This window comes from Furipterus horrens, unplaced genomic scaffold (genome assembly GCF_987537825.1).
Source record: "Furipterus horrens unplaced genomic scaffold, mFurHor1.1.pri manual_scaffold_3, whole genome shotgun sequence".
NCBI lineage: Eukaryota > Metazoa > Chordata > Mammalia > Chiroptera > Furipteridae > Furipterus > Furipterus horrens.
This window is the reverse complement of record NW_028327173.1, coordinates 188,621,559-188,642,744: the sequence shown is the minus strand read 5'-3', so window position 1 is coordinate 188,642,744 and position 21,186 is coordinate 188,621,559. Positions and strand designations below refer to the sequence as shown.

Below are 21,186 nucleotides of genomic sequence, written 5' to 3'. Positions count from 1 at the left end.
GGCTAACCAATCCATGAGAAAAGCCAGAACTTTGTTTATCTTTGTGCAACTGGCATGACACCAGTGTATGCACTTGTCAAAACTCAGCTGAATGGAATATTTATAATCTGTGTATGTCATTGAATATAAATTTTATCTAAAGACTACCCATAAACAAATACTGAGCTGTAGTTAATGATACACATGCTGATGTGTTTAGTGGTAAAGTGTACTGATTTCTGAAACTTGCTTTAAAATGCATCCAAAATAATGGAGAGGGATGGATAGATGGATAGACTGTGATAGAGGAAACTCAGCAAAATGTTAATTGTGAAATATAGGTGGCTGGTACATGGGTACGATTCCTTCAGATTTTCTGGTTGTTCAAAAATTATTCTAATAAAATACTGGGAGGGTCCCTGATCATTCTCCCCTCCCTTTCATTTTGCGAGGCAGTTTTAAAATATTAAGAAAATGAGATTTCCCTCCCCTACCTCCTCTCACACAGCTGTTGTAAGAACACATTTTTTTCAATGCATCATGAAAATTGCATTGTCTATAAATCTTGCTTGCTTTCTTTAATTATTGAAGAAGGTACAAAACTCTCTGGCAGTAAGCAGTTTCATTTGATTTGGAACAAGATACTTCAATGGCCATTAAGAAGATTTAGAGAAAATAATCCCACTTTGTATTACAATAAATACAGGACAATTTCTAGAATTTATGTATCTCTGTATCTAATATGCATTTCATAGATAATACTGGACACGAGTTAAAATTTGGTGGGTGAGTCACACAATAAAATATGCAGAATACATACATATATCCATCAACCAGCTACTAACAACTAGTAAATTAGCAGACTATATTGGAGCCATATAATCACATCCTGGGTTTAGGGTTACAAAAAGGCAACTCTGAGCTGACTTATTTTCTCTTAGATATTAATGCCTGAAATGCAGGGGATGACTATCAAGCAAGCGGTGTCATATTTGGAAGTGACACTGTAGACGAAAATACTTGAAATAAAAATTATAAAGGAAGTAGAAATTGTAAATGATTCATCTGATTCCAGATATCATCTATACTATTATAAAAGCAGGACAAATTGTTTCCTTCCTAGCATCAAAGTTTATTTCAATGATGCCAGAGGAAGGCCTTCAACGTCCTTGTGTCATAGTGGGTCACCCATTCCAGTCCCCACCAGGCCAGGCTGGTTCTTAAGAAGTACTCCCAGAACATTCCCTGGGTTGTCACCCAATTTTCATTTTTACTCAGATACTCTCAGATTTCCCTCCCCTACCTCCTCTCACCAAGATGAGGTCGGGGTATGGTACAGCGTCTTTGGGACCAGACAGACCTGGGATGAGTGTCTGATTGTCCATCCATCTGATGTGCACTATGCCATGTACCACGTGTCAGTCTTCTAAACACCCATTCACGTCTGGTTATACAAACCAGAATGCTGAACCTACACACAGCTGAGATCCAGGCCCTGCGAAGGGGTTACTTCTCTGAGATTCAGTCATTGTGTGGGATTATGTCAGGGGGTTGGCCTGTCTTCACTGCCTGCCTTCCTCCACGTGCAAAATAGAATGATTGGAAAAATTAAAAGCAATGCATGCTAAGTGCTTATCAGAACATGGAGAATAGTAGGTGCTCTGTAACAGATATAAAACAGATCACAATAAGGATTCAGTTCTTACCCCTTCTGGGCAGTGAACTTTGCTGTCAAGCATACCACACAACCATGGCTCTCCATTTCTAGAACGAACCCTAGGCATGGCCAGTACGCTTGAATGCCAGGGTTAGAATCTCCCTGTATCACAGACATTCAGAAAAGACTTCTAGTTGCTGCACTTGTTACACCATCACCACAAAGAGCCACGGTCCTGGCGACAGGGCTTCCTAGAGCCCAGTTTTGCCGATGCTCTATAAGCAGAGAGAATAATGGTACTGCCCCCGCCTCCAGCTTCCGGTCTGTCTCACTGAAGCTTGTGACCCTCTCCCTCACAGCCAACTGTGAAACCACAGAGGCAGGCATCATGCTGTCCCTCTACTCACTCTAAAGGTTAGTATATAACCAGCTTTGCCAACCATGCAATAAAAAACAGTTACTGAATGTGGCACTATACACATTGTGCTAATTGTAAGTCCGCAAAGAACCAACCCAGATCCTCTGCTGTGGATTTAAATTTAAGCAACATTTCATATTCAAAGGTTGTGGAAGTTGCTGATCTCAATTCATTTTTAATACAATTTCCACATTTACAAATAGTTTTTAAAGTCTTACAAGCCTTGCATTCCATAAACAATTTATTCACCTGCAACATTCCTGTCTTCTACTCCTGTGGAGGTAAATACTAAGGCAGCTATGACAGGTGCTCAAGGCCAAGTGGAAAAATAAAGGTTACCTAGTTCAGCCCCCAAGAAATGTTTGAACTTCCTTCCTCTACATTCCTTGCAAGAAGCTGTGCACTTAATTGTTTAAGATACCTTCAATGATAGTAAATTCACTTCTCTGTAAATACAAGGGCAAAGGTTATTGCATTGAAAATGGGGAGGCTCATGTAGACCTGAATCTAATATAATAAAGTATAGCAGCTGTAATTGAAATATAAATTTAAAAAACAAAGAGCTCAGGATCCTGAAGTGTGATAGTGTGAAGAATTTGACCGCTATGGACAGAGACCCCATTTGGGCTGTGCCCCCCTATACCAATTCCTCCTGGTTTGGATTCAAGCTTTCAAACCCTCCAGGCCACAGCCCACAGTTCAGCACCCTAAGGGCCCCGCAGACAGCACCTGGTCACTCCTCGCACCACCTCAGACACTGCTCACTAACGCTCCTCATGAATGCTCATGTTGCTCCTGCTTCTCCAGGAAGGGTGTAGGCTGCACACACTACCAGCCTCAGTCTTACCAGAAGCTCTAGGTTGGCTGATGTCACCATCTGGGGTCCTAAGTTCCTGTTCTAGTCCCTGTTCCTTCCAGTCCTCTCATTACTTCCTCTCTGTTGGATTCTTTCTTCCTCTCCTGGCCTCACTCAGACACAATTACCCCATTGTGCCTGCTCAAAGTCTTGGCCCGTGGTCAGTAAAGTCCCTGGAACTCTTACCCCTTTCACAGGATAGTCCCCACACCTCTGACCCCAACCCAGACCTGCGTCTTCCTTGAAGACGTGACTTCCATGTCAGACTTCTCAGGTGGAAAGTGCTCGTCCACACACATGCTCATGTAGGGCCAGAGGCAGGACTGTTTTCTTGGGTCTTATAGGTTCTGTTTTCTGACCAACAGTCTTACAATCTATTTTAACAGAAACCTAAAGAAGTGAGTCATGTGGCTATTAGGAAGAGAACATTCCAGAAAAAGAAAGTAGTATGTGTAAAGGCCCTTCAGTAGAAATTTCAAGAACCTGACATCCAGCTAAACTCATTCTTTTTTTTAAATTAAAAAAAAAAATTTATTATTGTTTTTCTATTACAGTTGTCCCATTTCCCCCCTCATTGCTCTCTCCTACCCTGCCCATCCCCCCTCCCACAGTAAATCCCCACCATGTTGTCCATGCCCATGGGTCATTTATACTAGTTCCTTAACTAGACACCTCCCCTTCTTTCTCCCCTTTTCCCTCTCTCTCCCTCCCCCCTGGTCACTGTCAGTCTGTTCCTTGTTTACATGCCTCTTGTTCTATTTTGCTTGCTTGTTTGTTTTGTTCATTAGTTTCCTGTATTAGGTGAGATCATGTGGTATTTGTCTTTTGCTGCCTGGCTTATTTCACTAAGCATAATTCTCTCTAGTTCCATCCGTGCTGTCGCAAAAGATAGGAGTTCCTTCTTTCTTTCTGCTGCGTAGTATTCCATGTGTAAATGCACCACAGGTTTTTGATCCACTCATCTACAGATGGGCACTTTAAACCCATTCTTTATACCTTCTGCAGCTGTCTTCTACCCCTTTCTTAGTCACACCCCCTCTCTCATGAAGGACTTTAGATCCTGGATCATAGTCCTTCTCTCCACCTCTCTCTGTCCTGCTCCTATTGAACAACTTCCATGTCAATGTAGAAGACCCTTCCAGAAATGCTGTACTAAGGTCCTGGACCACCTTGATCTTTGCCAGCAAGCACTTCAGTAATGTATCCTCATTGCCACAGCCTGTCCCTGTTAACGCCTAGTATTGCTCTTAAATCACAAATTCTTTCTGCCTTGATTACGGTAACAGCTTCCTAGCTGTCCTCCTTTTACGTTGTTCTCCTGTTGTCCATTCCTCACATAACCTCTGAAATGACCCCTATAAAAAGTAAAACAGGTCATCTCACTTCTCGGCTCAAAACTCTCCCTTGGCTCGCTACCTTAGCATGAACTCCAGAGAATTTAGAATCACCTACCACAACCAACTTGACCTGGCCCCTTGCCACATACTTCCTTTTTTTTTTTTTTAAGCAGAAGAAATATTTATTTATAATTTTAAAAAAGTTTTGGGATTTGATCTTTTTATCTTATAAAAATAAGAATTAAAATGGAAAAAATAAAAAAATGAAACAGATTTCAACTACAAGTTGACCCAGGGCAGTCAGTCACAGTGATTGCAGGAGGCCTTCCTGGCCACACAGGGTTGTCATCTTCACACAGGGTTGTCTAGGCTCCTGGATCAGCAGGAGGCGCCTCCTCCTGAGTCCATGCACTACCACTCTCCTCCTCCCAGGGAGGAACAGTCAGTCTCCTGCCTCAGGGCCTTTGCACATACCACTTTCCATCCTTGGAACACTCTCTCTCTTCATTCTTCAGGTTCCTATTTAAATGTCACTTTGTCACAAAGGCTACCCTATAACTCTATCATCCCACTCTAACCAGCTCTGTCTGGGCCCATCACTCTATAGCCTAACTCTATTTTACTTTTTTTCTCAGCACTTTCACCACAGGACTGATTGCTCTTTTGTTTATTGAAGTTGTTTGTGTATTAGCTGATATCTCCCCCAACTCATAGAATGGAAGCCACATGAGGGCAGACAGACTTTGTTCTGTTCACTACTGTATCTCGAGCACCTAGAACAATACCTGGCTCATAAATGGGCTTATTAAATAATCATTGGAAGAACAAATGAATAAACTCCAATATACCACACTTACTTCATTCTATTATTTTTACTAAATCTACTCTTTGACTTGATAGAAACTGTCAATTCCTTGACAGTTGAGAGAAACCATGATGATGACTATTTAAAATTAATGTAGTACTTAGTTCAGTGTCCAACACAAATATTTTTCATGTGTTATTTATTTTAACCTACGAGGTTGATATTCTTATTATTGCCACTCTGCAGCTGGGGCACTGACTTCTCAGTCCAGTCTCGACCCTGAGGAACATTACTCAACAATTCTTTAACAGCTGCTTCCCCTCACCTACCCTCACCCTTCAGTAGCCCCGCCCTGAAAACACTGCAATCTTGAATCAGTTTAACAGTTTACCTTCTCTGCTCCTAGAGGCTGGATACTTAGCTCTCCTGAACTGAAGAGGAAAAGAGATAATCAGTATCATGCTGACTAATCCACAGTTCTGGTGTCTGTGATGCGTGGTTTCATGTGTCAACTTGGCTAGGCTACAGTACCCTAAGAAGGTATTTTGTAGATGTGGTTAACACCTATAATCAGCTGACTTTAAGTACAGGAGATTATTCTCAATAATGCTGTTGGTCTTCATCCAATCAGTAGAAAGTCCTTAAAAGTGAAACAGGCTTTCCCTAAGGAAGAAATTCTGGCTCAAGACTGCAGCATCTGCTCCCATTTGAGGGTTTCCATCCTGCAGGCCTGCTCTACAGATTTCTGAATTGTCAGCTTCACAACTGCATAAGCAAACTTCTTGAAATAAACCTGTGTGTGTGTATACATGCATGTACACACATGTATGTACATGTATATACTTATGCATACATTCTATTGTATGTCTATATTTACATATATCCTGTTGGTTCTGTTTCTCTAGATGACCCTGATTGATACAGTCTCAGTCTTAGTTGGGTCTCCAGTTTCTCTGAGCAGTTCTTTTCATTGTCCCTGATCAACCACACCCCTCATTCCTCAAAACTCTCAACTAGCTCTTCACACTTCCTTTTCTGCCCTACTCTCTGTTAGCAGGTGCCTTTGTTTTCTGTTTCACAAAGACAGTTAAAACTATTTGTGTTTTAAGTATTAGGGCACTACATATTTAACAATATGGTGAAGAGCACTCTTTCAAATCCATCTTCACACATATCAACATCGCTCTGCTTGCAGTCACCATTGCCTTTTTCTCTTGACATTCACCATAATTCCCAGAAGGGCCAGCTATTGGCACCACATGACATCCCTTGCTCCTCACCACAGAAGATGTACCATCCAACCAAACTCAAATGGACATAAGTTGTTCAGCTCAGCCCAGCATTAGCTCTTCCTCTGGAAGAATGATTTCTCCCTTTCCATTTGGATCTGTCAAGGGTGCAAACAGAATAATCCAATCCCAGGACCAGCAGATGATAAGTAACCCAGGTTGAATAATTTATAATACCCTACATGCCCATAGGATTGGCATAGGATGTAAATTAGGCCAAACAGAGCTCTTCCCCAGTTGAGTTTGTCATTGATGGTGGAGGCATAAGTCTTATTCCTTATGCATCACTTTGAGCTGTAAGGACATGACTCCAGATCCACCAATGGCCATACAAACCACAGCACAAAGAGCATGAGGCCAACACACAGGCAAAAGGGGAGAGGAAGAGAGAGTCCTGATCATATTACTTGAGTCCTAGGAATCTCTGAGGGGAGCTTTAGTTACTCCTGGAATTTCCCCTTCAGTGAGCTAATACACTTATGTCTCTTAAGTTAATTTGATCTGTGTATCTGTCACTCACACACTGAAGTCCTAACTACCCATGGTATCTGTTGATTTGGAACAAGGAACCTAAGAGACCCTGTTAGTCATCTGGGGAGAGTCAGGGCCAGAATCAGTGTCCTAAAGTGCCACATATTTAACATGGTAAAAAGAGCACTGTTGAAGCTACGGTCCTTATAAGCAGACACCCAAACGTGACTCTGGTGTGGGCGGGAGCACCAGCTTGCAGTGTCCAGCCCCAGCTGGCCAGAGGGACCAGAAAGATACTAAGTATCTAGTAACCACCAGGGACATGATTTTGCCCACCAGGGTCAAGATCTGCGTGACCAGGAAAATGTGGGACTGGGAGCCATTCGATGGGGAGGGTATGGGGAGGTTAGGGAAGTATTTAAAAATTAGCAGAAGGCGTGAAAATATATGGATATTTTTAACTCAAAAGTGCTCACAGATTATAACATTGTTAGAGGGGTTTATTTCACAAGATGTTAACACTAGGTTTTGGGTATGCTGATCTCTTTGTGTTAATATTTCCTACAAACGCACCTACATGATTTCACACGGAAGGGTAGTTGCAGACAAGGAGCAATTGTAGAAGAAGAAAAGTGGAAAAGTAGGAAAACACCTTAAATTTCCATCCTAATTTAATGGCATCAACAGCCATCAACTTATCCTAGTTAGGATATACTGTCTTTCTTCTTTCCTACTCTACCTATCCCATCTCTTTGCTCCATCCCCAATCTTGTCCATTCTACTGTGATCACCTCTCTGAACTCAGTCCTATTATAACTATTGTCACAGTTCAAGTTCATCTCCTATCACTTACATGTTGCTAAAACGTCCTTGTTGCTCTCCCTACCTCTGACCTCACCTCATTCTATTTCTGCCGAATACCAGAATTACCTTTTTCAAATACAAATTTTATCATATCACTTCTCTACTTAAAATCCTCCAATGGCTCTTTACAATCAAGAGGATAAGGAACACTTTTTCTTTTTTCTTTTTTTTTTTTTTTTTTTTAGCATGGCTACTTACCTTTGTATTTTTATATTCCTCCTTCCTGGTTCCCCTGGGGAATCTTGCTTATTGAGCAAGACTCAGTTCAAATGTCCCTTCCACTGTTCAGCTTTCTTGGTGCCCTCATACCAAATTAGGTGTCCCCTCTAATCCCAAGACACTTATGTCTTTATAAAGACTGGTACATGAATTGTTTTTCCTCCTCTCCAAAGAAGTACTTGGCTCACAGTAGGTGCTTATGAATAGTTTGTTGAATGGCTGGTGTTGGGAAGGGGCCCAATGCCTTTAAGATCACTGTCACTCAAAATGTCAGGAGTTTGATGAGTACCTTAATTCGCTTTTTTCTTCATTCTAATACTATATAGTGAGACATATTTCAAAATCTGGAAATGTCTAATATTATGATGAAAATAAAGTGAGAAGTAAGATTCATTATTTGTAATTTTTTTTATGTCAGTGTGATTGATCACATGCATTCCATTATTAAGGCATACACACCTTCATATTTGAAGTCACTTTATAAACATTACTGTAAGAATTAATTCCTTTGAAAGGAATGCTACATAGTGGGTTGGCCAAAACATCTGTTTAGTTTTTTTCTGTAAAATAAAAGACACATTTTTTATTTTCACCAATAACTATTGATTTGGACATTTTGAGTATGTTGGCTATCTGCCAATATTGGTGTCTAGTGGGTAGAGGCCAGGGGTGCTGCTAAACATATTTCAATGCATAAGGCAGCCCCACAGCAAAGAATTATTTGGCCAAAATGTCAATAGTACCAAGGAACTTTGCAAACCATTTTTCACATTCAATGAGGCACAGCACCTTCTCCACACACTGCATAAATATTTTTTGTGTTTCAGTTGCATTTTTACCTGTCTTGTAAGTGTAATATGCCGAAAATGTTGCATGTTTTCTTCCATCTTCAATATTAAAATGGCTTGGCAAAAGTTCACCAGTTTTTATAAGCTTTTTTTAAATGCACGCTGATACAACAGCTATCACAGTAAAATCTAACAAAGTTGTTTTGAATGAAGTTAAAGACAACTATGCACTACTAGAGCCATAGTATGGACAAAAGACAATGTACTTTTTGGCAAACCCAATACCTTGTAGGGAGCAACAGATGGAGGTTGTATGTTTATATGGTTGGGTTGAGTCATTGGGTATCCTCTCCAGCAGTCTTCTCAGACTTTAAAGTGTACAAGAATCACCTGAGGATCCTGCTGAAATGCAGAGTCTGATTCAGGAGGAGTGGGTGGAACTCACTGTTCTCATCTAACACGCGCTCAGGTGACGCTGACGCCACTGGTTCGTGGACCACACTCCGAGTCCTGAGGCTCTGCAGGGCTTGTGTGAGAAAAGTGGCAGCTCTGAGCCTCCAAAGTGATATGAAGTCATAGCTAATAGAAGAGTCCTTTTTCTACTGCAGAGCCACACAGACATCCAACTATGTGTTGTGATTTAGCTCATTAGAAGACAGAGGTCATATTCTTATACTGATCCACTTTGATATAACATTTAACTTCTAAAACTTTCCCACCTGATATAATACGCTAAACAAGAATATACCAATAAACATATTCCTCTCTTTAAAAACGCTGCTTTTGCCTGCCAATTTATAACTTGCTTGTAAGAGCTGCTAAATGCCTAATTAAAAATGAATTTGGTGGCATTTTCAGTTTTTTTTCCTTTTAAATTTCAGAGACTGAGGCTGATTACTTTCATGAAGTGGGGTAGGCATTGGCTATAGATTTGGAGGGTTATTTATTTTTAGTTTTTCAAAATAAAGTGAAAATTACATCTAAACACCCTTGACTCTGAGAAATTTGATTTTAATCAAGAAAATTGGACTCTGCAAAGCACTTGTTTCTTCAGAGACTTCAAGATTAACCATAACAGCAGCAAGAATCTCAAATGTTAATGGTTATAAGCACAGAAAGATATTAAAAAGCTCAATTTATGGAATGAGCATAACCATCCATTAATTGGCCCCTGGTTAAATAAAGTGTGTACAGAATATTACCAAATACCAGCTACAAATAAATGCATTTATTGATATAGACAGATATGTAAGAGATATAAAGTGAAGAAATCAGATTTGATTATGCTATGTATAGTATAACCCCATTTTGGGAAAAAAAGTATAGAATGTTTGCTAAAATAACACACTCTAAAATAATAATATTAGGTGTTTGAGGTTGTGGTATTATAGAGATTTGATTCCCGCCCCCCACAAAGTGAACAGTTTTTAAAAACTCTAATTGATAACGGGCTCAGACTAAGTTCAGGGCCATTTCCACATATCCCTAGACTGAACTCTAAGATTACAAAATCCAAATGCTAAACATCATCCTTTTTTATTGCAGCAAAATACAAATACAGAGGCTGAGTCTGTCCAGGAGCCTCTGGCCATTAGGGAGAGTCCTACAGGCATCAACCATGCCTTCAACTGTGGTTCTCTTCAGGACCTAATGAGCAAATAGGGGGAAATCTGGGACTTGCTACCCAAGATAGGTAAGCCTCTAATATTCTTGTGGGGGAGCAAGTATTTTTGTGGTAATTCTGACAGATTTGAAGGTCTGGGTCAAGGTCTGGAGGGATGCTGCATTTCTCAGGCTCTCTGTCACCCATCTGTTTCACACAGACCATGCCCTTTCCTCCTTGCTGTGGCTATGTGATGGGCAGAGCCACCTGAGTTTGGAGAGCAGTTGGTGGGTTATTAGGCTCAGAACCGAGGTTATTAATTAGGCTCCGTGGATCAGAAAGGGGAAGGTCCATCAGTCACTGCAGAAATTAAATGTAAAATTTTATACATTTATGCACATGCATTTGTGGAAACCACAATCCATGTCTTTCATTAGATTCTCAAGCTGTAAAGTACCCAGAAAACAAAACAAAACTGTGATTTACTGATGCACTTTTCAGAAGTAGAAAAATTTCAGTATATCCGTGTTTCTTATATGTATGATAAAAAACACAGAAATTATTTTATGTATCAACTCAAGTACACATAACTAAACAAGACCACATAGAGCAAGAAAATAAAAATGGAAACCTCTAAAGGACAAAAAAAAAAAAAAAAAAATCCACTTTCTTATGACCTCTTACAAATCTGATCCGTTAGCTTATCTCAGGTGCTTAGGGCAAAATCCCAGCACTAACCACAAGTTGCAAGTTCCCCAATACTTCATTACAAAATGCTCTGATGTGGTGGTTCCCAAACTTGAGCAAGCCCAGGAAGAATCTGATATACGTCTTAACTACACAGATTCCTGAGCCATATCCCAAGAGTTCCCGAGTGTGATCCAAGAGCTGACATTTTTTACAAGCTTCCCAAATGACTGTGATGCAGGTGGTATTCCCACTATATTTGGAAGTAAAACTGGCCATTGTAACCCTTCTTTCCATTGCCAGAGCCCCTTCTGGATGGGCTGAAGCAATGAGCACTTTCCTTTCAGACTCCAGAATACTTGGCCTTCTAAACTGCCCTTTTCTGTTACTAGACCAGGTGGTATTACCTTGTCTCAGCTGCTCCAGTGAAACTGCCCAGGCTGTATCTGCATGAATGGCTTTTAAATGCCCCCCACAAACCACACCCTACCTGTGTTCTAAGCATAGACACTGCTTAACACACTCATTAGAAGCTGAACACAAACTTTCTTCTTATAACTGACAAGGACTAGTGATTGCAATGAATAAACACTAATTCAATCTATTAGGAGTGACAACTAGAGATGTGATCAAGACCTAACCCACTGCAATGTTACAGCTTGTTTTTTAATCATTACAAGACTCTCTTTAAGAGAGTGAGTTAGTTCCCTGCAACACGTAAAAGCAGAAGGCTAGATTTCTTGTTATTCTGTCACTGCCTTCCATAATCAAAACTGCGAAGAATGTCTTAGGATTAAAAACAAGTTTTTTTAATAAAGTAGTTTTCGTTTTTGCTTTATTTTTTAGATTTTGTTTATTGTTAGAGAGAGGGGAAGGGAGGGAGTAAGGGAGGGAGAGGAACATTGATGTGAGAGAGATACATTGATCAGTTGCTTTTCGCATGACCCCAACTGGAGGCCTGGCCTGCAACCCAGGCATGTGCCCTGACTGGGAATCAATCCGGCAACCTTTAGTTTTGCAGGCCGGCACTCAATCCACTGAACCACACCAGCCAGGGCTTTTTTTAAAATTAAATTTACTTTTTTTTTTTTTTTATAGAGTTGCTGGGCTGATCATTTGTTTCCCAAACTTACTATTAAGACTAACGAGAAAATTTCATCAACAAACATAAGCTCTTGAAGGGAAAGTCTTTACAGAATTATAAGGAGTTTTAATGAGCATGCAGTTGAACCTCATTAATTTGGATTTCACAAACACAAAATTTGTTATACTTTGTTCAAAATCCACAATAAAATTGGACTTTGTGTTATGAAGAAAGGCCTTTTTAAGTAAATGAAATAAACAAATCTGCTCGGGAAATATTTAACCTCAATGAGGTCACAGTTTTATAGCTCACAAGCAACATGAAGATCATTCAAATAAGGTGATTTATTTACAGTTGTTCCCATAGTAAACAAAATTAGTACTTAGGGCTTCTCCTTTCTAATCCAGAACTCTCTTTATCTTATTGATTATTATTAATCAGATGTCTCTCTCATTATACTCAATAAGTATTAGTCAGTTACCTACAGTCCAGATTTTTTTCTGGGGCACTTGGTAACATAAGGATTACAGAATCAATTATTTTTCCCCCCCAAACTCACCTTCCATTTTTATGGTTGGTATTACCCTGTTTTTATCTGTCACAGAACTCTTAACCTGAATTATAGCTAATCACTGTGATTCCAACTTACAGTGGTGAAGGTTCTAGAATGAAAATATACGAGTCAACTGGATCTGTCCTACCCTGCATCATATCTTGGGCTTCCTGGAGATGAGGCAAATGTTACTGCTGAAATAGCTCATGTAGGAAACATAACACTCATGACATCTGTAATGGTTTAAAGAGTTCAAGTAGACACTAAGAAGTGCAGCAGAGGGAGATCCCCAGAAGGTGAGTCAGCTCGATGCCAGGATGGCTCACAAGGTACCACTTACCTGGAAAAGCCCCTAGTCCAGAACCTGGCCCTCAGCCCCCCAGACTGAAGACATGGTTTATTATAGGAAAACCAGATCGCTATCTTAGAGATGGGAATGGAGGACTCACATGAACTAAACTCAGAGATACTGATTCATGAAATTGTGCATGAAAATGTATTAACTAAACTTGCAATCAGACCACAAGGCTCACATCAGTAGTTCCTATTGCTCTGGTATAAATGACATGGGAATCAAATCTAAACAGCAGATTGCTCAGTGATCATGACAGCAGAATAAGAGTAATTAGTAATAAAGTTTAATGGCATATCTGCAGTAGGTATGGAGTGGACATGTTACCTGCCTGCTTCACATCCAAACCTCCCTTTCTTATTCCTCCTATGGAGCTGCAAACAAATGTGTTTGATAAAATTAAACCTCAGCCAATTACTGCATAGCATTTCTCTTGCCACAGTAATTGGGTACAGGGTTGACATGAGATCTAAACTGGCCCAATCAGTGATGTGAAGGGATTTTATTTTTTAAGGGAGAAATAGATGCTTTCCATCTACCAAATTACCTGTTCATGACTGTGTTGGGCTGAATGTAAGAGTAAATTCAACTACACAATGATTGAATAGATTTTGTTCCTCTCCCTCTACCAATTAAGTAATAAGAAAAGTAGTAGGTGATTGCTGTCATTTGTCCAGGGGCTTAAAAAGGTCATATCTAAAGGTCAGTTCTGCTGGCCTTTCCCTCAGGAGCACAAGATGACTTTTACAGTTCCAGAAACGATGACCATGTCCAGGTAGTAAGAAGGAGGAAGGCACAAGAAAGAAGAGAAACACTTTGGAAAGCAAAACTTGTAAAGAAATAATCAGTAGACTCCCAGCATGTCTCATTGGCTATGACACGTGGCCATCCTAGATGCTAGAAAGCTTGGCAAATGTAGTATTTTAGTTGAGTCATGGAAAAAACCCAGGTGTTCCTGTTAAGAAGAAAATTAAGGTGTGTAGTAGATACCATTATGCAAATTTTTGCAGATATAAGTTGAAAAAAAACATGCAATTTTTTTGTCATGTAAAAAATTACAATAGTATAGTAGTAACAGTAGTAAAAGAGATATTTTTGCCAAGGTATAAATTTATGATTAGCTCTCTGGGACATACTGGGACCTGACTTCAGATGAATGGAAGCAATGAGGGGGTCAGAGGAGCAGGTAATGAGGAATCAGCATCCTTTTAGACAAGGTCTTTAGTTATGAGTGAGCTATGAGTCATCTGCATTCTCCTAAATGTCTCATTTCAATGTTCAGATTCCCATTCTTGTTCTCTCAATGCCCTAACTTTCACTTAAGAAACTTAGCAAATCTGTGAATTCATTTTATATTGTAATTCGACAAGCCATAGGCTCAGAGCCAAGGTTTAATGCTCAGCTTCATCAGCCCTGTGGCTATAAAGGATGATATTCTTTTAGGCCAGTCATAAGAATACTCTTGTTTTCTGGGCATACATTGAGGCAAGAATTCAAAACCTTGAGCCTGTTTTTCTTTAAGCTCTCTAGCGCAATTATATATATAGTGGATGCAACCACATTAAAAAGAAATATTAGATGCAAGCAGCCTCTTGAACCTGCCAAAGCCTTGCCTTCAACAACCACACTCCAATCCACTCCAATTAACCACAACCAATGTTTAAGAAAATGCTTCACTCCACGTGCCTTCAAACACAACTAGGTCAAATAACTAATTTCGGGTTCCCATTTCCTTGACAGTCTGTTCGATGCAAACAGTTTCAGTACCAATTACTATTCTTAGTTGTAAAAACAGATTCCACTTTAACAAGGCTAAGTAGAAAAAGAGCAATAAAGGATATTAGGTAACTCACAGAATCTCCAGGAAGGCCTGGGAACCTAGCTTGGATGCAGCAGATCCAGGAACAATCCTGATTAAAACAAAAAACACTCAACCCCATCACAGCCTGACATTGACATCTGTTATGTGACACCCATGCTACTTGGTTCTAGATCCTGAAAACGTAGTCACAGCCACCATGGAAAAAAAAATCATACCAATATAGAAATAGGCCCACTGTTGTGCATGAATGAGGAATAATGTGGCCCTCATTGCTGTTGAAAAACACTTAACATGAGTAAAGCCAACTTTAGGTTAAAGCTGATACAGAAAAAGGCAGAACAAATAGAAAGAAACTGGGTCTTTGGACTTCCAGCCAAGATGGAGGCGTAGACAGACACGCTGCATCTCCCTCCACAACTAAGAAGGAATACAACTACCTCAAAACGAGAAACAACCAGAAGTTCCAGAAAATCAAAATGCATGGAAGTCCAGCAAACAAAGATATGAAGAAGAAATACTCATTCAGACAGATAAGAGAACTGGGACTCAAGCAACTTGCAAACAGTAATGGAGTAATTTGTGTTCAGAAACAACCTTCAGATCCTGCTCTCCCAGACTTAACAACTAATGTTCCTCCAATAACCTTTTGGTAAACTACACATTATACTGTAATAGCATGAGCTTCAAAAAAAAAAAAAAGAAACTGGGTCTTTGGAAATACCATTGAACTGCTAATCAAACTCGTTCTACCTTTCATTTTCCAGTGAGGTGAGTGAATGCATTTGTTATTAGTTATGCCATTTGAATTTATCTGTCTAATTTTGCAATGCGGGGTTCTAATTGCTCTAAGGGATACACACCGACATACAGACTGTATCTTTGGGCTAGGGCATTCCTTTCTTCGCACAGTGCTTGAATGAGTACTACTGGCTTGTGGCTTACCAAGTTTCTATGTTCTGTTCCATGAGCTGGTTTCTCACAAAGTTAGTTAGCAACTAAATGTTCATTTGGAAAAAAAATAAACAAACATAAACACCACCTGATACCATACATAAAAAAAGATTCTAGATAGATTCAAGATTTAAATGCAAATTATGTCATAAAAATATCTAAATAAAAATTTGAAGTCTATGTAATCTTGATTATTAAAAAAATGGAGAACTTAAGTCACACAAAGGAAACATACATACTTGATTATTTGAAAATACAGCAAAGATACTCAAACACAAAATAAGACAACTAATAGGATGGCAAAATAGCTTTATAACACTCGTACACATAACTGTATATTCTAATATACAGTTGCTACAAATTAATGAGAAAAAAATAAGTGACTTAGTAGAAAAAAGGGCAAAGTATATGAACAGGGAAATCACCAAGACTGCACTCAAATGTACAATAAATGCAAGAATATATACTCAGCCTCACTAGTAATTAGCAACAAGGAAATATTTTTCACAAAAATTTCACAAATATTTAAAGAAATGATAATACTCAGTGGAGATAAAGGATAATGAGCATGACAAACACATTGCTGGTGGGAATATAGTCAACCTTTGTTATCTGTGGATTCTATATTTACGGATTTGCCTACTTTGATCCAGAAGTACCATTTCTGCAAATCTATGCTCTCCCCAAATTCATAAAAGCATTCTTTGTAATGGCAACAAAATAAAACGCACAACAACGATAGGGAACTACCTGAATGTTCATTGATGAGGAAATCCTTGAATATCTTGATATATCCCTATTCATGCCATGGAAAATTATACAACAATTCAAAAGAATTTATAAATTTACATACACATGTATTTCTTTAAAGTGTTTTTCAACTTTCTGTCACAGTTCTTGTTAACTATTGTGCCAGTGTTTAGCCTTCGATGGAGTTTACCATCTATTTTGAGTTGCATTTCCAGGCAACCTGATGTGTATGTATGTGTATGTATATATATATATACACACATACATTTTTTAAGCCTGGAGGGTTTTCTATTATGACTTGAGAAAAGTTAATTTGAAAATAATGTATGTAATACAACCCAGCTTATAAAAGTAAATAACAGGAGCAAAAAGAAAAGAAAATTTCTAGTAAATACATATATGTGTGCATGAGGAGTGTGAAGAATGGGACAGAAGGAGGCTTGGCAGGCTACTAGTATAACTCACTACCCCAGGGTAGAGGAAACAGAAGCATCAGGTAAGATTTACTTCTCATCATATTTGCACTCTTATTTACAATGAATACGTGCTTATATATTTTTTAAGTTAAAGAGAAAATACAAAAAAGAAACTTCAATTGAATGTCAATAAACGAAATGCAGATTCTTTGACTCCACCCCAAATTTTTCAGCATTTGTGCAGTGAAGGTCCAGTCTGCATTTTCAGACACCTCAGAAGAATCTCGGGCTAGTACTCTTCCCAGCTCTGTGAGAAACCCAGCTCTGAGCTGGCAACCCCCTTTTACCTACAGTCTTCCTGTGGAAATCCAACTAATGAGGTTGTTACAGCTAAATGCAGCCATCATCCAGTTCTGCCTCTACAAAATTGTTCCCATAGCACCTTGATTAGGGTTTCAGGTGTTCTCAAACTCTTTCACCATGCACTGATTGAAAATCTCTTACTTTCCGACCACAGATGGCTAATGGCATCCATTGTGTGTGGGTTTACCCTCATTTAATCCTCAGGGGACATCTTGATTTTCCTTACCTGCAAGCTATTAGAGATAAGGGTCTGCTTTCAACCCCATGAACTAAGAACTGATCAGTTTCCTTTCGAGGTTCTTATTAGGAGAAGCTATCACTCACTATCAAATGAGACCCACGTCTCCAGCATGCGTATTTTTTTCAATTGCTGAAGGACAGACTTGGTTACCTTTACAACAAAATCAAAGTTTGTTTTTTATTTTCTACATTTAGAAAGTAAATGTTTCTTCCCTCCAAAACCAAGCATGTTATCAATTGATGAAATTATCAGAAATAATTGAAACCTTGTTGCTTAAAGTAAAAAATTATATGTCTCATGAAAGGCACAGAAAGAGGAAAACAAAGAGAAAAAAAGCAAGGTAGACAGAGATAGAGATAATTAGATGGAAAGTGTGAACTCTAGAATTGTTTTTTTAAACACTGTCTTTTTTTTTTTTTTTCTGGCCAAGTGAAAGTTTCCCAATATATCCTACCCAAATGAGCTCAATGTAACTCAAACATATATGTGCAAGAAAAATAGCTGCTCTGTCCCAGAAATAAATTGCTCATTGTCAGTGCCAGGCCAGCTAACTTCCCACCCAGAGTCGGCTTCACCTTCGACAGTTACCTCTTTGGTACAATTCCATGATTTACAGTCTCAAAGAGGAGGCCAGGTCATCAAGACAAAGTCATGTTCAATATATTCAATATTAAATAATAAAGTAGAGAGCATCAAATAAAAACAAATCTGGACTGAGAAAAGGAAAGACTTCATTTTGAAAAGAATATATCAAAAGGGGAGGAGAATTAGTGCCATAGGCAGACTGCTCTGACCATAAGATCTATAAGCATCTTAAAGGTCAGGCAAAGAGGGCTTATCTTTTAATAGCAAGGAATAAGCAAGGCCGGGAGGAGATGGGAAAGGGAGTGAGCAGATGGCATGATCTGACAGTCAAGCTGGAAAGGTTTCCTCTGCAGCCAGCAGATGCTTAGGAAGGGCCATTGAGGATGGATTGTTCTGGATTCTAATACTTAACCTCAGCGGTAAGCAGAGGCCTTTAGATTTAACTAAAGTTTGATCCAGTCAAGTAGCAGGCATTTTGTCCAGATTGGTCAGTGGGGTGCATTCATCTAACCATTCATGAGATGAAGGATGGGATTTGGGGGTCTAAGTCTGGCCTTGTCATAAGTAAACAAAAGGGTCATCCATGAGTTTTGTGTAAGTCATATGGGGGAGGTGGCTGCAGTAAGCTGTCTCCCGGAACAAAACCGGGTAGAGAGATTTTTTAATGGCTACTTTTTGACAGAAGAAAAAGGCTTAGATGAAATTCAACACTGTCTATAGTTAAAAAAAATCTTTTGAACCAAAAATTGCTGATATTTAGGACTCAGCTACCTAGAACTGTTTGCTATGTCAACTTTAGGCAATGCAGCTGCCAATGTATTACGGTTTTGATAATAATCCAAAGTCTGCCCTTACACACTCTCTCTCAAGATGTTGATAATGAGAATTTGAGGATGATGCCAATATCTTTGGGAAGAAGGGCCTTCTTCCTCATCAGTTTGTGCTGTGACTGGTAGTGCTTCATAGGAGCCTCTGGCCTGCCTGGATGGACCATGTAACAGAATTCAACCTGAGGTGGGAAAGAGAAGAGTTTGTGACTTAACCTCGGTACATTGTAGCATCGGGGCATTTCTCCTGACCCATTTCAGAAGCTCCCAGAAGTAATATCAAAGAGGCATTCACAGAAAGTCTTGAGCAGCCCTCCTGCCCATTTCATAGCTTCCGAGGGGGACTATATAGGAGTGTTAAGAATTGGGAAAGCTGCAAAAAGATGCTGGTAAGACTATTTTTCCCCCAAGAAGAAACCCAGTTAACCACAGGCATAGTGAATAAGGCCCTAGGATTAACACAAGAAACTATACAATAATCCAGGGGAATGCTGGTCTCACCAGCCCTGGTCTCCTCGCCACTCCCTCCCATTTACTTCTTTACCTAGGTAATACAATACAATTTGTTTACAGACCTGACAGGGACAAAGGCCCAGTGCCTTTGTGTGATCCTGACTTTGGATGCTTTCAGTCCACTCAGAAAATGATGTAAATGGGTCAAGAAGATGCTCTTATCCCTCACTTGATATACAGGATACCAATGACATCCAATGGAACTTGATGTCACCATCAGGGAAGCTGAATTCTTTTATTCTTGCATGAGTCCACAAAAGGAATTATTTTGTGGGTTTGTGTCCAGGTAAAGGACTAGAGAATCACTCACAGAGGGCATATACATACTCATTTGAGTTTTCTCTTGTACTTCCAAAATTAAGAATAGTGCCAAACATATATGGGAAAATAAACAGTGATTAAGTAATGTAACATGACTGCCAATTTAAAAAAAGTCTCAGCCCTATCCAGCTACCCACGGAATCTATTCACAGCTCCCAGTGACAAAAACACTACCTCCATGGCCTCACATAAATCACAACACAATCTGCCTTCAGTTTCCCCACTGTCCACCTTTCTGATGAAATTGTTGCTGGTCAACACAAGCAATCAGCAAGGTCAGTTTGGCGGAAGTGAGTCTCTCATTAGGTAAAACTAACATTATAAATATAAGATGAGACAGCTAATCATGGGTATTTTGCATAATTAGCATCACCATGGCCACAAAGCATTGCCCGGTGATTCATGCCTTACAAGTTATGGCGGCGAGCACTCAAGGTGGATACAATAACCAGTTTCAATAATTTTTACGTACCATTATACAGATACCTGAATGATTAATGATTATATTTACTTGGCTAATATACTTCTGTATATTGTTTTATAAGGAGTAGTTATACAAGAAAGAGCTGGGCTATCCTACAATTTCTATCTAATGCTCTGAGAAACTAACCTAAAAAGGGTAAGCGTTATAAGTTAGGGGTCTTTACTACTTCATGCTCCATGAACAAGAGAAGGGAGACAAGAGAGAAAGTGAAGCCAAGGCTGTTCAGTGTTTCTCTCCTGGACAACCGTCCCCAAGGCAAATGTTACCAAGTAAGGGACAACAGACTAGCAGCCTGGAGAGGGGAGAGAGTTTTCTGTGACCTTCAAATCAGCCTGTACGTGGACAACTAACTGCATCACTTCCCCTCTCTGATAAAAGGGCTGGATACAAGCACAACACTTTCTGTTACCTTAAGGGGATTTTGAATAGAAATGTTTAACAATTAAAATGGCATATTTAAATGAAATCACCCCATTGGAAAAAAAATTTCTAAAGCCTAGAATCTTGGACTCAACAGACTCAAATAATTGTTTCCCCTAAAGAAGAGAATTTGTGTACTTTTAATTGGCCTTTCATTTTTCTTATTAGATGCTTAAGGATAGCTCATATTTTGTTCTTATTTCATTGCTGGATAAAATGACTCACCTATCATGGGAAGGCAGGCTTCTTGATTAAACGACATCTGTAATATAAAATAGTACATACCTTACTTAGCTCCTAATAGGCATTCAATAATGTTAATTCCTTCCCCCTCTCCTAGTATGCCTTTCTGATAGAATCAGCAGAATTTTAGGCAGGTTAAGCCTACAGCATTGAATAGGTGTGTTAAACACTCAAGAGGTAGCCTCTGGGGCATTTTATTCACTCAACAAATATTTAGCATCTAATGTACTCAAGCACTGTTTTGGGAGCTGGAGATACATAGGTGGAAATGACCCAGGCCTTTCCTCA

General features: G+C 39.4%; 1 protein-coding gene across 8 annotated transcripts in view; it reads right to left on the bottom strand.

Annotated features, from left to right (window-relative positions):
- The window catches only part of RGS6 (regulator of G protein signaling 6), a 464,067-nt gene that overhangs the window by 217,454 nt on the left and 225,427 nt on the right, over positions 1-21,186 (bottom strand). The window contains exon 2 of one of the 8 annotated variants that reach the window (XM_090271079.1): positions 20,881-20,917. The exons of the other annotated variants lie outside the window; for them this stretch is intronic. The gene's annotated coding sequence lies outside the window, so the exon portion shown is untranslated. The remainder of the gene's footprint in view (positions 1-20,880; positions 20,918-21,186) is intronic. 8 annotated transcript variants of the gene reach the window in all.